The sequence below is a fragment of the Mycteria americana genome, chromosome 8 (genome assembly GCF_035582795.1).
Source record: "Mycteria americana isolate JAX WOST 10 ecotype Jacksonville Zoo and Gardens chromosome 8, USCA_MyAme_1.0, whole genome shotgun sequence".
Lineage (NCBI taxonomy): Eukaryota > Metazoa > Chordata > Aves > Ciconiiformes > Ciconiidae > Mycteria > Mycteria americana.
In genome coordinates, this window is record NC_134372.1 from 21644653 (window position 1) to 21660559 (window position 15907).

Sequence of the window (15907 nt, forward strand, 5' to 3'; positions counted from 1 at the left end):
TTGCTCAGCCCCTCAGCCTCTCCTACCTGCGGCAGTGAAGGCCTGGAAGAGGCGCCGGGGATGCACTCCCTGCCCTGGGGGGGAGCGCGCGGAGGGGGGGGCGGGGCCGGAAGGCGGTGCCTCATGAATATTCATGTGCGGCGTGACGCTCGTGGAGGCGGGGGCGGGCTGGTCTCGCGGAGCCGGTGTTGCGGTTCCTCTGCCGCGGGCTGCCGGCTCGGCGTTCAGGGGAGGATGGGCAGCGGCCAGACCCGAGTGGTCCTGCTGGCTCCTCCTGCGCCTCCAGCTTTTAGAGCTAACAACAACTCGGGTTTTTTCCCCTAAATTATCGCTGATCGGTATAAAAACACTTATTGTACTATTTTGGGGGTTAGTTTAGGTTTAGTTGCTGCTTGGGTGCTTGCAGACCCATGGGACTTAGCAAACTGCGGCAGTGCTTTCCTTTCTGGAAAGGAAAAAAAATAGCGTGTTTCCATTCTGGGTTTTCATTCTTACCCTTTAATTTTGCATTTTCAGGAGACTCCAGAAACACTGAGTTTAGCCCTCCGTGTTGCTTGGGTTGGGTTAACACCTCAGCCCGGGCTCCCAAGGCTCTTTGTACATCAAAAGCCAGAGTAGGAAGTGTTTGCACTCCTGTTACAGCACCTGGCTGATGGATGGGGTGAAAATCTGCCCCTGTGAGTTCGTAAAAACCCAAAATTATGCTGAGAGTGCGTGTAGTACTTGAAGTGTGCTTCTGCGTTTTGATAATCAAGTAATGCCGTTTATTTTCAGGTTTTGGTGGATGGCCGCCCGAGTGTGGGATCCAAAGCCTTTCAGGAGTTCCTTTGTCATGGAAAGGGAGAGGCAAAGCCTGGTTCAGTGGGGACCAAGCAGGGCCCTGATTACAGGTCTGTGGTTTCTTTGTGCTTCTCACTGTCCCGTAGGTGTTGGGCTTTTGGAGTTAATGAGTCTGTTTTGAAGCTGCTGATTTTCCAGGCAGCGCTGACTGTTAAACTTTTGTCTCCTCTAAGGAGGGGGAGAAATGTTAATGTCTTACCTCCTCCTTTAGCCTCTAGTTCGGCTGGTTAATTAGTGAGAAAATCTGTATGTCTTGCAGGAGTTTTCTCTTTGCTGCTAATATTAATATTATTATTATTATCCTCCCCCAAGGGTCCCAACTCCTGAACTTGGATGGCATGTGCAGGATTTTGAGAGTGCCGTGGCCTTTATTGATTCCAGAGTGTGTGATTAAGATCACAAAATCTCTCTCCCAGTCCCTGATACTGTTGGATTGGATAAAGGCTAACAATTATAGAGTAAATTTTCCTAACAGCAGCATGCAGAGATGAAGGACGCTGCCTTGTTTTTCCTCTCGCTCAGAAGCCTTTGATGTGAGCCACGACTCCTACCTTAGGGAGGATTTTTCCATTTCTCACAGCCTGACACGGGCTGGAAGGCAGGGTTCCTCCTTCTTTCCTAATTTTGTTTTTCAGGATGTGGAAAACAAACTCAAGCTCTTCCAGCCAAAACGCAGCCCTGTTCTGTGATGTTGGTGGTGGGGAAGGCACATTTTAAGCTTATTTGGCCAATAGGTGTGTAACCAGATGTAACCAAAATGATTAGTTCGTTCTTTTGTAACTAAGCAACATAGAGATAGGAGCCAGGTTAGACAATGCTTTAATGTTGTGTTTGTACACCTATGGCTATGGATATGCTACTATGCCCAAAGACAATTGGACAAGGGGTAGTACAGACATGCTGCTATGTTCCCAGTACAGCCCCAGCCCATCTTGACAAAGAGTCGAGGGTGGTTAGAATAATTGGTTTGTGTTAAGGGTGCCAAATCATTGTTAGGGACCATGCACCATGAAGAAGGGAAGCAAGTTACCTAAGCAAGGTGGGATTGCGCATGTCCAGAAGAAGGGGTCAACCGAAGGACACACCTGTACGGCCACCAAGGACCACCAGAGACCCCCACAGAAGCCCCTCGGAGCTGAAGGGCGCATGCGCAATGACCATGCAAATATGATCATTAGTTCCAGGAAATAGAATGAATATGCATGATCATTCCAGGAAATTTGATGCATATGCATGTAACTGGACAATATAAGTTTCGGCTGACGTAACCTGCGGTATGCACATTAGGTGGAACGATCCCCTGTGCATCCGGCGCCGTAATAAAGAATGCCTGCTTCTTAATGCTACATTGGTGTTAAGGAGTTTGATTCCCGATTTCGGTGACAGTTTTGGCGACCCAGATGGGACCCTGCTTCTGAATTTCGACAGATCCGAGGGATTGCAGGACCTCCAGCCGGCACCGAGGGATTCTCGGGGAGAACCTCTGATCCCCGGACTGAAGAATTCTGAGCAAGATCCCCTGGAACAAGGTAATAAGGCATTCTTCTAACGGATAACAGAACTTTAGGTAGTACGTGGGGTTAGAGTCCCGCTCTGGGCAGTACGTGGGGTTAGAGTCCCACTTTAGGTAGGACATTGGTTAGAGTCCCACCAAGCCTGCTCGTAAGGCACGGCAAAAGCTATGCAGGGTTGGGCTAAGAGGTACCTCAGTTGGTAAGTCTCTGCTAGGCGAAAACCTGTGGAGCGGGGCCCAAGGGGGAGTCTTCGATGGGGGGTTGAAGTCTCCAAGGTTGGGGTTTCTGGCAGGGGGCTGGAATCCCAGAGGGAGCTCCAACAAGGGTTGGGGTCCCTCTGACTAGTGCTTGTGATAGTGCACAATCACAAGCACTAGTCATCTGGGAGATGGGTACATTTCCGAGTAAGGAACCCATCCCACAAAGAACACCTTTGAGATGTATTTTAAAACACTGGAAAGATCTGGGGGGTGATCCTTTGACTTGGAAACAATTAATTGAATATTGCAATCATTGGTGGCCAACGTATACTTTGGAAGGTGGGGAGAAATGGCCAAAGAATAGTCCATCGCAATATAATACCATCTTGCAATTAATGTTATTTTGCAAAAGGGAAGGTAAATGAGATGAAATAGCTTATGAGGGATTTATTTTTGCTTTGAGAAATCATCTGGAATGGCAAAAACAGTGTGGGATTATCCAGTAAGATTTTATGGTATTGACTTTGGAAAAAAACAGGGAAGGAATAAGAGTTTAAGATGATGTTGCTCTGCCTGTAGCATTGGAAAAGGGAATGTCCCAAAGTGAGAGAATTGGATCTTTCACTACAGGCAATTAAGTTGATGACTCTGAATGATGAGGACTGAAGGAGACCAGAGGAGTCAACCCCAGCTGAACACCTGGTTACATTAAAGCTGGGGAATGATGAAGTAGAATTTTTAGTTGATACAGGGGTAACATATTTGGTATTAAATATATGTAAAGGGGGGTTTAGTCATAAAACTGTAGGTGTTGTTGGGGGAGCAGGGTGGAAGGAAAATGGGCCGTTTTTACAACCTTTGAAATTCAAAATGGGAAAGCAATGAGTAACTCATCAATTTTTGTATATGCCAGAATGTCCATCATCTTTGTTAGGAAGAGATATATTGAGTAAATAGAATGCACAAAATGATAAAAAAAAAAAAAAAAAAAAGGGGAGACTCAGCTGTTAATACCTGAATCAAAAGCTGTGGAAGTGAGAATTTTTATGTTACAGAACACACCAAGACCGAAGGAAGAAATTCCTGCAGAAGTAGAGGATGCAGTAACACCCTTGGTATGGGCTAGTGGAATTCCAGGTCGGTCTAAATTGGTGGAACCAGTAAAGGTTGTTCTGAAATCTGGAACTAAACCGGTAAGACAAAAACAGTATCCTATTAAGTGGGAAGCTAGAAAGGGGTTGGAAAAATTAATAACGAAATTTTTGAATTATGCATTATTGATAGAGTGTGAATCAGAATATAATACCCCAATATTGCCAGTGAAAAAGCAGAATGGCAAGGAATATAGGTCAGTTCAAGATTTAAGAGCCATGAATCAGGTTGTTCAAGACATTCACCCAGTAGTGGCTAACCCATATACCTTGCCGACACCCTTAAAAGAAAAACATAAGTGGTTTACTGTACTTGATCTCAAGGATGCTTTCTTCTGCATACCTCTAGACAAAGATAGCCAGGCATATTTGCCTTTGGATGGGAAAGCCCCACCACTGGATGCAAGACACAACTCACCTGGACAGTGCTACCTCAAGGGTTCAAAAATAGTCCTACAATATTTGGTAATCAGTTGGCAAAGGAATTGGAAGTGTAGAAAAAAGAAAATTCAGAAGGAATAATATTGCGGTATGTAGATGACATCTTGATAGCAGCAGAGACTCAAGAGGACTGTTTACAAGTGACCATCAGCTTGTTCAATTTTTGGGACAAGCAGGATACCGAGTATCAAAAAGCAAGGCCCAGATTGGGAAAGAGACTGTGATATATTTAGGCTTTGAAATTTCACAAGGACAAAGAAGATTGGGAGCAGGCAGAAAGGAAGCAATTTGTCAAGTTCCAGAACCCAGAATGATACAGGAATTGCGGACATTTTTGGGTATGGTCGGGTGGTGTTGGTTGTGGATCCTCAATTATGCAGCTTTGAAAGCATCCCAGGAGAATCACCTGTTGTGGACACCTGAGTGTTGGACAGCTTTTAAAAATCTGAAGAAGGCTCTGATGTCCACACCTGCCTTAGGACTCCCAGATTTAACAAAGCCTTTTGAATTGTTTGTACATGAGCGATAACATCTTGCTTTGGGTGTATTGACTCAAAAATTAGGAACTTGGAAATGGGCCATTGGGTATTTTTCTAAGCAATTGGATGATGTCAGCAAGGGATGGCCTGGATGTTTGCGAGCTGTGGCAGCAACTGTACTCTTAATCCAAGAAGCAAGGAAATTAACCATGGGGCAGAAAATTACGGTTTATGTCCCACATATGGTAATCTCTGTCTTGGAGCAAAAAGGGGGGCATTGGCTGTCCCCAAGCCGCATGCTCAAATACCAGGTCACTCTCTTGGAACAGGATGATGTGGAGCTTAAAACTACAACAGCAGTGAACCCAGCAATGTTTCTGAGCTCGGAAATGGGTGAGTCTTTACACCAGGATTGTTTGCAAACTATTGAACAGGTATATTCTAGCAGACAGGACCTGAAGGACGAACTGTTGCCTAATCCTGATTTGGAGCTGTTTATGGATGGAAGCAGCTTTGTCCGAGATGAAAAATGAATGGTGGGGTATGCAGTGGTTACCACCACCCAGGTGATGAAAGCTGAAGCTCTCCCTGTGAATACATCAGCACAGAAAGCAGATACACACACACGGAGCTATCTGGAAGGAAAGAGGACTGTTGTCAGCTCAAGGATCGCCCATTAAATATAAGGAAGAAATTCTTCAACTCCTCCAGGATATCCAGCAGCCCAAGAAAGTAGTGGTAATGCATTGTAAAGCACATGAATTTGGACAAACCGTGGTAAATGTGGGCAACCGATTGGCTGATAAAACTGCTAGAGAGGCAGTGGAGCAAAGCATCCTTGCCCTTCTACCAGTTAAACAGGTAAAACTTCCAACCCCGAAACCAAATTATGGTAAATTGGATAGATTATTGGCAGAACAGTTGAGAGTAGTAGGAAGTGAGGTGGGTAACATCCACCAGACAAGTCATAGTTACCCCACAAATAATGATAAAAATAGCAGAGGAAATACAGAGAGAAACACATGGGGGAATTGAAGCGATGATTGTGGATTTACAGAAATCAAGATTGCTGTGTGCACATCCCAAATGTTACAGCTGCTTTGAATGAACAAATAGATGATATGAAGAGGGTGGCACAGCAGACTCGAGGTTTAAGGAGTGAAATGCAAACAAATTGGTTACGCCAAATTTTGGGGACATTTTGGATTTCCTCTTAAAGGATGGATAACTGAGTTGTTACAGACACTAATCATTTTGATTACAGTTGTTTTGGTGATTTGTTTGGTTTATCAATGTTTAAAGAAAATGTTGACACAGAAATCAGTGATGAAGCATCGTACACCAATGCCGGGAGAGAAGCCACCTGCTTATGTTGAGATATGAAAGATTAAGAGTGGAAGTATTGAAAAGATGATTATTTCAAAACTTCCAAAGGGGGGAAATGTAACCAGATGTAACCAAAATGACTAGTTCGTTCTTTTGTAACTAAGCAACATAGAGATAGGAGCCAGGTTAGACAATGCTTTAATGTTGTGTTTGTACGCCTATGGCTATGCTACTATGCCCAAAGACAATTGGACAAGGAGTAGTACAGACATGCTGCTATGTTCCCAGTACAGCCCCAGCCCATCTTGACAAAGAGTCGAGGGCGGTTAGAATAATTGGTTTGTGTTAAGGGTGCCAAATCATTGTTAGGGACCATGCACCATGAAGAAGGGAAGCAAGTTACATAAGCAAGGTGGGATTGCGCATGTCCAGAAGAAGGGGTCAACTGAAGGACACACCTGTACGGCCACCAAGGACCACCAGAGACCCCCACAGAAGCCCCTCGGAGCTGAAGGGCGCATGCGCAATGACCACGCAAATATGATCATTAGTTCCAGGAAATAGAATGAATATGCATGATCGTTCCAGGAAATTTGATGCATATGTATGTAACTGGACAATATAAGTTTCGGCTGACATAACCTGCGGTATGCACGCTAGGTGGAACGATTCCCTGTGCATCCGGCGCCGTAATAAAGAATGCCTGCTTCTTAATGCTACATTGGTGTTAAGGAGTTTGATTCCCGATTTCGGTGACAGGTGTTAAAAATGCACCTTTTCCTAATGCAGACCCTTTGAATAATGTCTGCCCTGGGTGATGCTCTTCCCTTCCAGCTGCACAAGCAGAGATGAGAGGGGCTGGGGTGCTCAAGGGGCTGTGCAAGCCTTAAGGGGTGCAGTGATGCCAAGAGAGTTTTGGTCCCCTGGCTTCATTCAGCCCCAGCAGCCCTTCATGGCCCTGGCATTGCCCTCTTTCGTCCTTCTTGTAGTCCTTGTCCCTTTCATTGAGCTTGGACTGCAGGGAGACCTTTCATTCCTCTTTAGTGCGTCAGGGGTTCACCTGGGATATCTTGTGTTTAATTGCTTTTTATTTGCTGTGCTCTGTTTTAAAAGCTTATTGTAGCTCTTTCGATTTCTGTCAATAAATTAGGTAGCATTTTATAGATGAAAATAAGGAAATTATCTAGGATTTCTACCCAGGGGTTACAGGTCCAGAAAAAACTGTCTTCGCGCACTATTGTCATCCTTCAGCCTAGTGAAATATTTAACGTATGTTTAACGGTAATGTAACTCAAATGCCTCTTAAATATATGTATAAGCTCCCGCTTTGTTTCTGCTCTGCCTGGGGGATGATTCCCAACAGGTCATAAACGGTATGCTCTGCTTTACCAGTTTAAAAAAATAAATAACCAAAAATGCCTTCCTTAGTGCCTACACAGAGCACAAACCTGCAGCAGCAAGGGCATGGATGCTTTTGGGCGGCTCCAGAGCCATGGGTAATTGTACAAAAGTCACCAAATTGATACCCTGGTTAGTCCACAAGACTCCACACTTACTCAGCATGGCAAAACTTTTTCTGGATGGAGGTGGATGAAGTCGGTGTCCTGTATAAGCAGGTATTACAACTGGCCCGGCAGCTTATCGACAGAAATGAAAAATTGCCTTCAACTGGAGCTGTATGTCTTTGAAGCATATTGCTTTTTGCTTTCTTGATCTCACCACGGGCTACTAAGGGGCATCTGGGGCAGGGAAATTCATTTAACAGCTGTCATCAGCCTCAGCGTTTGTGGTCCTTGGTGGAGGCTGAACTGCTGAGGACAATTTTGCTTGCTAATTCTGCTTCTAGGTTTTCCCATTAATGTTTCCTATTTGGTTAATTTGCCTTTACAGTGTTTTGTAAATATCTTCCATTCCTAGCTCTGAGTACCTTTTGTGTTTTGGTTTTATTTAATGGCACTGTGAATGGCATGTTCCTTTCTTTGAAACTTTGTAAACAGCTTTGGAGGAGCAATTTGTTTAGGACAGGGTTTAGGGAAAAGAGAAAAATAAACTTGCCTCAATGGGCCAAAAGCAGGTTTTGGGTAGAGCCACATCTCTTGTTTCTCTGAGTGGATTTTAGCTTTCTAATGAGACTAAAATCCGATGGGTGTTTGGTAAGCTTAATAGTAGTGATATTTGCCACCACGCTTGTGTAATAACTTGTGTTGGAAATGGTGCTTTGCTTGCTGAACTTGCTGCCTTCATGAATGTGCGTGTTTAAAAAACCAGTGTGCTTTTCTTCAGTAGCTGGAGATGAACCTGAGCAAGGAGAAGCAGCATTCTTTCCCCTCAAAGATCAGTTCTGATATCATTCCTTGGGGCACTAAATGGACTCATCGGAAAGCAGAATGGGATTTTTAGGGTTGTTTTTTGACAGGAAAGTGAGAGGCTTTAAGGAGAAGGTGGCAGGAGTCTGCTTGCATGCAAGTCTATGCCATTGTCTGGGACCTGCAGCCCAGGAGCTGAGGGTGGCCTCCTTCTAAGGAACTTTGAAAAGCCATAACTTTTCAAATAACTTTTTTCTCTTCCCACCATGTCTTTTTGTGGCATCTCAGCTACATAAATATGGGCTGAGATCCATGTTTGGGATGGAGCTGAAGGATTCCTGTGCGTAGAGGGAGGCAGTTCGTAGCAATATGAATATTATCATAGAATGGTTTGGGTTGGAAGGGACCTTTAAAGATCATCTAGTCCAGCCCCCAAATATTGACATATATGTCTGATATTGGCTATATCAGAGCTCAGCCTAGAGGTTTCCTGCATAAATGACCTATTCTCCTGTCTTTTCTCTATAAGATGCAATTAAGGTGGGATCTTGGTGTGGCTGCTAACAGCCTCGTTCAAGTCTTGTCAAGGAGCTCAGGAGGGGAGAGGGGAATGTATCTTGTTCCATAAGTTTGTCAGCTGGCTGATTGTTTTCCTCACAGCTCCTATGGGACATGGAGCAGATGTGAGATCATCCAATGCCTGAAGGCTTTTGTGGACAACCAGGCAAAGGCCTTGTCCAGTGCCTGAAGACAACCAACCCCAGCCACAGCTTCTGCTGTGTGGTGCCTGCCTGGGTACCTCAGGGCAGTTGCTGGAACAAGCAGGGAAAATGGTGGTAGAAATTTTTTCCTCTTTAATAAATCCTTACTATCCTCACACTACTTTGTTTTGCTTTTTCCCCTGCTGTACATTTTCTGGTACCATCACCTCAATCATATACTTATCCTGGGACTTACAAAATACTTCCCATCTCTTTGTCAAGCCCTGTGGGACTGCAACTGATCCCCTCTCATGGCAGGGATGAGCAGGCTCTGGAGACATTGACTGAAGGAGCAGGAATAGATTAAGTGGAACAATTCCAACCTCTGTTGGATGGCCTGAAGAGTGGTTACTTGGGGGCACTGAAAGTACTTAATTCCTCAAGTTATTGTGGACATGGCACTTGTCAAGTTATTGTGGACATGGCACAATTACCCTAACACAGGAGCTGGAGAGCTTGTAGCAAGATGGATTTGGTATGGATGAAAAATGCCTTTGGCTGTACTGCTTTTTTTCTGCTGCAGCTTTGTGCATGGTCTTCTGGCCTCCTTGTAGATCCTGAACCACTGACTTCCAGCTCATGGTCAGAAGTTGTCGCTTGATTTTTTTGTTTCATTGTTTTTTAGGTGGCCTGTGTGCAGCTGATCAATTCCACGATCAACCCTTCTCATGAGTGGGACTTCAGAGTTTACATTGGTAGGGAGCTGATGCGTCCTGGATTTCAACACCTCCTTAAGGTGAGGAGCAGCTCACTTATTGACTTGATCTGGAAAGTGGAGACAGCTGGTGGTTCAGGCTTGGCTTTGGGATGGGGTGGGCAAGAGTAAAGAGGTGAGTCAAGACCCTACTGTTGCCCTACTAACTCCCGAGCCCTCCTCATGAGTGAGAGACTCAACCGAAACCTTTCCATCCCTGCCCCGAGAAGTGGCCCTGCACTCTTTCCCCTCAAAGATCAGTTCTGATATCATTCCTTGGGGCACTAAATGGACTCATCGGAAAGCAGAATGGGATTTTTAGGGTTGTTTTTTGACAGGAAAGTGAGAGGCTTTAAGGAGAAGGTGGCAGGAGTCTGCTTGTATGCAAGTCTATGCCATTGTCTGGGACCTGCAGCCCAGGAGCTGAGGGTGGCCTCCTTCTAAGGGCTTTGGGGATGGCATGTATGCCTAGCACTGCTTGGCTATGGTCTGAAGCCAGTTTGCTGCTGTTCGTCCTCCAAATTATTCTTAACAACAGATTAACAAAATTGCCATGATTATTCTTGTGCCTTTGCCTGCAAAGAGCAGAAAAGAGAAAATTCATAAATTCTCTGTTTTTCACAGTTCTGTTTTCCTTTTTTGTTAAAGTGGCTTGGTTTTTTTCAGTTGTGAGGAAGACTTGTAAGACTAATATTTTTAGGGGGAAGAGAGAGAAAAGGAGTATTATGCAGAGGATCCCCAGGGAAATCATCATGCAAAAGGTGATACTCACCTAAAGGGTTATTGAAAGCTTAAAGTTATTTGAAATTAGTTTGTTTGTTTTTTTTAAGTTAAATAGTCTTCAACCCTTTGTTTTCCATATCTATGCGCATACCCCATATGGAATATGTCTGCCACTGTGCTTAAATATGCCAAGGATATAATCCAGCAAGTTTGTGTGTAGAGCAAGCTCCTTTTAAGTTGTTATTTGTGTGCATCCTTGCAAATGGTTGCAGAGTTCATGACTTTCTGTAGTCAGATGATTGTTGTGGATTTTCCTATATTTGTAGTTTATGTACTCCATTTCTAAATAAGTTGACTTTCAGAAGAGGAAAGATACTGTGCCAAACCAAAACAGGAGAAATCGTTAGATGGAGGAGAATAAAATAAAGCAACTAAAAGTCCCACATAAAGTAAAGGTGAAGGAAGGAATTTGTTGCGAGGTCTAAGAATAGCTGAGATAAATGCTGCCTTCCAGTGACTGCTGATCTCTGAAAGTTGTTTTCTGAACTCATTCAGTTGTTGTTCCTGGGTGAGCGACTGTAAAGGTTGCTGCCAGCAGGAGGGGTGAGCTTGCTGCTGCCTCTGTGAGTAGAGAGGGAACCTGTACTGCAAGGACTGAGGATAAAGGTTAGTTTAGAGGAGAAATAGCTGATAGCCAGCAGTAGGGGAGATGCTAGTGAAAAAGCTGAGGGTTAACTATTATGGAGTCTACTTGCCATTGATCTCTTGACACTTTATTGCTTCTATCAGAGATTCTGAGAAATAAGAGACCTCATGTTATCTAAAAAGCAAGCTTGTTATTTAAAAGAACATACTGTAGGGAATCAGACCAAATGTTTGATTACTTGGTCTGCCTGTGACAGTGACCAAAAGCTGGTGCCTGGGGAAGTATGTGAGGAAGGGGGAGCATCTATAGCAGTTCCCTCAGTGTCCTTCTGGCCTCCAAGCACATGCTGCTCCAAGACTGTTTGAGTCAGGTGTAGTTTTAATGAGTAACCCTGAGCAGATCTGTTTTCCATAAACCTGCCTGGTCCCCCCTTGAAGCTGCATCATCTCTGAGCATCTCTAAGATCCAGGGCAAGGGAGCCACAGCTCTGCTGCCCCTAACATGAACAGCTCCCTCTTGTTTGTTTTGAGCCCAATTCCTGATCTTGCAGGATTGCTCCAGTCTTGTTTCAATAGACGGCGAACAGCAGAATCCTCCCCATCCTTTCCATACCCCTGCAGTTCATAATTTTAAACCTCTGTTGTTCCTCCCATTCGCTGTCTGTCTACTTGGAGAAGTCCTAGCTTTCTTGCTTGTCCTGCATGGTAATGCCTTTCCACGTTTTCCTCATTCATGTTCTCTGAAATCTTGAAAAGTTACAGTTGGGCATCTTTATGTAAACTCAATGGCAAATACTTTGTTGTGAGACCTTTCCTTATTTGAACACAACTGCTTGCAGGAATATTAAGGCTTTGTTGCTTTGTCATCTTCTGCTGCAGACCTCACTATTATAAGCTGGCTGATGAATGTGACTCCCAAATCATAGTGTACAAGAATGGAGCTGACCCTGACTTCAAGTGCCAAGCACCTTGACGTGAACCCTGAGCGGTGGATAGGTAAGTCCTTTCGCTGACTATAGCTTGGCTGAAACCAGCCCCGTCAGATCATGGTCCTAGAGCAAACCCTGTTACTTCATCCCTGTACTCACTGGAGCTGTTGGCCATCATTGCTTCTTGCTTTTTCTTTCCATATTTTTTCCTTGAGCTGAGCTGTCTTCTGGTGTTTTCAGCACGTGGGATGGGTATCAAGGCCGATCTTCACTACCTCATTTGCAGCATGTCTCCCATTGCTTGGGGCACAGCGATTCCACCCACATTAAATCCAGAACGCTGCTGTGTTTGGGCAGGGAGTGCTGCCAGAATTCAGTGGTTTATATTGACAGCAGCTTCCAGAAGAAACCATTGTACTGTGGTGTCCTCCCTAAGAGAAGGGCACGTCAGTCTTCAAACAGAGGTTTTGCAGTAGCAGACAGTGGGCAGATGGAATTTCTCCAGCAAGGGCAGAGCACAGCCCTGCAGTGAGTGGTGTGGGGCATCATGAGGCTTGTGGGATGTATTGGAGAAGGAAAAAGGAAGTGTGTTTACAGCACTGCTTTTCTTAATTGTATTTCCCTTCCTTTTCTTTTTAGATAACTCGATTGATAAAACCAAGGTGGAGAAAATCAAAGCAGAGTGGTGGAACTGGAGACAAAGGTCTTTTGCTGATGTGGTTGGGTAACAGATAAGTTAGGGATCAAACTAAAGCCTGTTCTACCTGATGCTGGACCACAAGCGCTGCCACTCACTTCTGCATAATTGATTACCACTGTATATGTTGTGCTTGATCTTTCTGACAGAGCATGTGCTTACATCTTAATTTAAAAAAACAAACAAACAAAAAAAAAACCCAGGTTGCAGCTGTCATAGTGAAGGAAAACAATGTTTGAGCTGTGGGCATGGATCTCCCCTACCTCTTGAACTCACAGGCAGTCAGACAGTCCCCTGCAGCTTCTGTCTGGTAGGAAATAATGGAAGCTGTGATGGAGTGGAATTGAAAAATGCTGTTCCCGTCACTGCGGTGCAAGCAGCTGCCTCCAGACTGTGCCAGATCTGTAGTGAATCCTTCCCAGCAAGAAAGGTGTCACTGCCTGTGTTTCAGTATGAATGTGTGGCTTGGGAAACTTGGAACCAACACTGCTGGACTGGAGATGGGCTGTTAGGAGGTTTTTTGCCTCTTGGGTTAGGCAGAGGCATGAATCTCTGATTGTGACTGGAGTACTGCATGAGGGCTGGGTGGTCGAGGTTTTGAGAGGTTTTTAGGAAAAGCAAGGAAGCCTCCCCATCCCTATATATACACATACTCCTTGTATATCCCTGCTCAGCCCTGTTTGTTGCCTCTGCAGCTGGACTCGGAACTGACTGCACGGAAGAGCTGCAGATTGAAATGAAGACGGGGACCAGAATGGAGCCCCCATAATCCAGGGGGAAATGGTTAGTGACCTGCTACACCACTTAGACACTCACAAGTCTATGGGGCCTGATGAGATCCACCCAAGAGTACTGAAGGAACTGGCAGAAGTGCTCATCAAGCCCCTTTCCATCATTTACCAGCAGTTCTGGCTAACTGGGGAGGTCCCAGTTGACTGGAGATTAGCGAATGTGACACCCATCTACAAGAAGGGTTGGAAGGAGGACCCGGGGAACTACAGGCCTGTCAGCCTGACCTCGGTACTGGAGGATGGACCAGATCATCTTGAGTGCCATCACACGGCATGTAGAGGATAACCAAGGGATCAAGCCCAGCCAGCATGGATTTAGGAAAGGCAGGTCCTGCTTGACCAACCTGATCTCCTTCTACGATAAGGTGACCCACCAAGTGGATGAGGGGAAGGCTGTGGATGTTGTCTACCTAGGCTTCAGTGAAGCCTTTGACACGGTTTCCCACAGCATTCTCCTGGAGAAACTGGCTGCTCATGGCTTGGACGGGTGTACTCTTCGCTGGGTAAAGAACTGGCTGGATGGCTGGGCCCAAAGAGTGGTGGTGAATGGAGTTTACTCTAGTTGGCAGCTGGTCACAAGCGGTGTTCCCCAGGGCTCGGTGTTGGGGCCAGTTCTGTTTAATATCTTTATCAATGATCTGGACGAAGGGATCGAGTGCACCCTCAGTAAGTTTGCAGACGACACCAAGTTGTGTGGGAGTGTTGATCTGCTTGAGGGTAGGAAGGCTCTACAGAGGGACCTGGACAGGCTGGATCGATGGGCTGGGGCCAACTGTATGAGGTTCAACAAGGCCAAATGCCAGGTCCTGCACTTGGGCCACAACAACCCCATGCAACGCTATGGGCTTGGGGAAGAGTGGCTGGAAAGCTGCCCAGCAGGAGTGTTGGTTGACAGCTGCCTGAATATGAGCCAGCAGTGTGCCCAGGTGGCCAAGAAAGCCAATGGCATCCTGGCTTGTATCAAAAATAGCGTGGCCAGCAGGACTAGGGAAGTGATCGTGCCCCTGTACTCGGCACTGGTGAGGCCGCACCTCCAATAGTGTGTTCAGGTTTGGGCCCCTCACTACAAGAGAGACATTGAGGTGCTGGAGCGTGTCCAGAGAAGGGCAACGAAGCCTGTGAAGGGTCTAGAGCACAAGTCCTATGAGGAGCAGCTGAGGGAACTGGGGTTGTTTAGCCTGGAGAAAAGGAGGCTGAGGGGAGACCTTATCGCTCTCTGCAACTACCTGAAAGGAGGTTGTAGAGAGGTGGGGGTCGGTCTCTTCTCCCAGGTAACAAGTGATAGGATGAGAGGAAATGTCCTCAAGTTGCGCCAGGGGAGGTTTAGACTGGATATTAGGAAATTTTTCTTCACTGAAAGGGTTGTCAAGCATTGGAACAGGCTGCCCAGGGAAGTGGTTGAGTTGCCATCCCTGGAGGTATTTAAAAGATGTTTGGATGAGGTGGTTATGGACATGGTATAGTGGTGGTCTTGGTAGTGTTAGGCTTATGGTTGGACTTGATGATCTTGAAGGTCTTTTTCAACCTGTGCGATTCTGTGATTCTGTGAGGAAGACGAAAAGGGACTTTGAGGAGAAACTACTTGATGCACATGGTAGGAAGGAGGTGCTGGACATGGAGAAGCAGCAGATGACTGCAGAGAAGCAGGAGCTGGCAAGCAAAGTCTCCCATCCAAGTGAGGAGGTCCTTCTTGGGATGAGACATGGGTTGATGAGTTGGGAATGGGTTACAGCAGGCCAGAGACTGTGTTCTCCTCAAAGAGCTATGTCTCTCTCTGGGGAGAGGTGACATTGGAATGAGGAGAAACAATGATGGGAGTCTTCCCTGGTCAGAGATTTGGGGAGTGCCCTCAGGAGGCTCTGAGCCACTTTTGCTTGAACAAGTAGAGACAGGAGAAAGATGAAGAGGCTGAATGACACTGGTACTGCTCTGGCTGCTCCCTGCTTTCTTATTCTCCTATACTTTAATTTCTCCCTGGTCCAAAAGTAGTCTCGGGGTCTGCTTTCCTTGAGCTGATTCTTGTCCTTCTCTTCTGCTCCGCAGGCAGCTCTGGTGTTTTGTGCTCTAAAGAGGTTTGAATCTTAGATTTAACATGAAGTAAGTTGTTTGCCTTGAATCTTTCCTCCTGTGCTTTGTCCAGCATTCCCCTCGCATGCTTCTCTCAGCTCAGCATCACCCAGATCTGCCCTGGAGAGACATGGCTTATGTGGGACTGACCCTAGAGTGTCTTGGCTCTCCCCTGGACAAACAGACTTCCCCCAGAAGTTGATAAGCGTATTCTCAGAGTTGCTTTTTTGTGTTAACAAAAGTGTGGGGGAGGAAAAAGCAGAAATGTTGTGATCATGTTTTTCAGGATGCCCAGTGTTAGCTGGCGTCCTCAGTTCAAGCAGTCTCCTGTTGCTGCACCGAG

At 45.7% G+C, this 15907-nt stretch overlaps 1 long non-coding RNA gene across 1 annotated transcript; it reads left to right on the top strand.

Moving 5' to 3' along the window:
* Positions 1-9644: 9644 nt before the first annotated feature.
* LOC142414011 (uncharacterized) lies at positions 9645-13492 on the top strand. Its single transcript, XR_012776957.1, has 4 exons — positions 9645-9754; positions 11960-12076; positions 12649-12712; positions 13402-13492. It is a non-coding gene; the product is annotated as an uncharacterized LOC142414011 (long non-coding RNA).
* The last annotated feature ends 2415 nt before the right edge of the window (positions 13493-15907 follow it).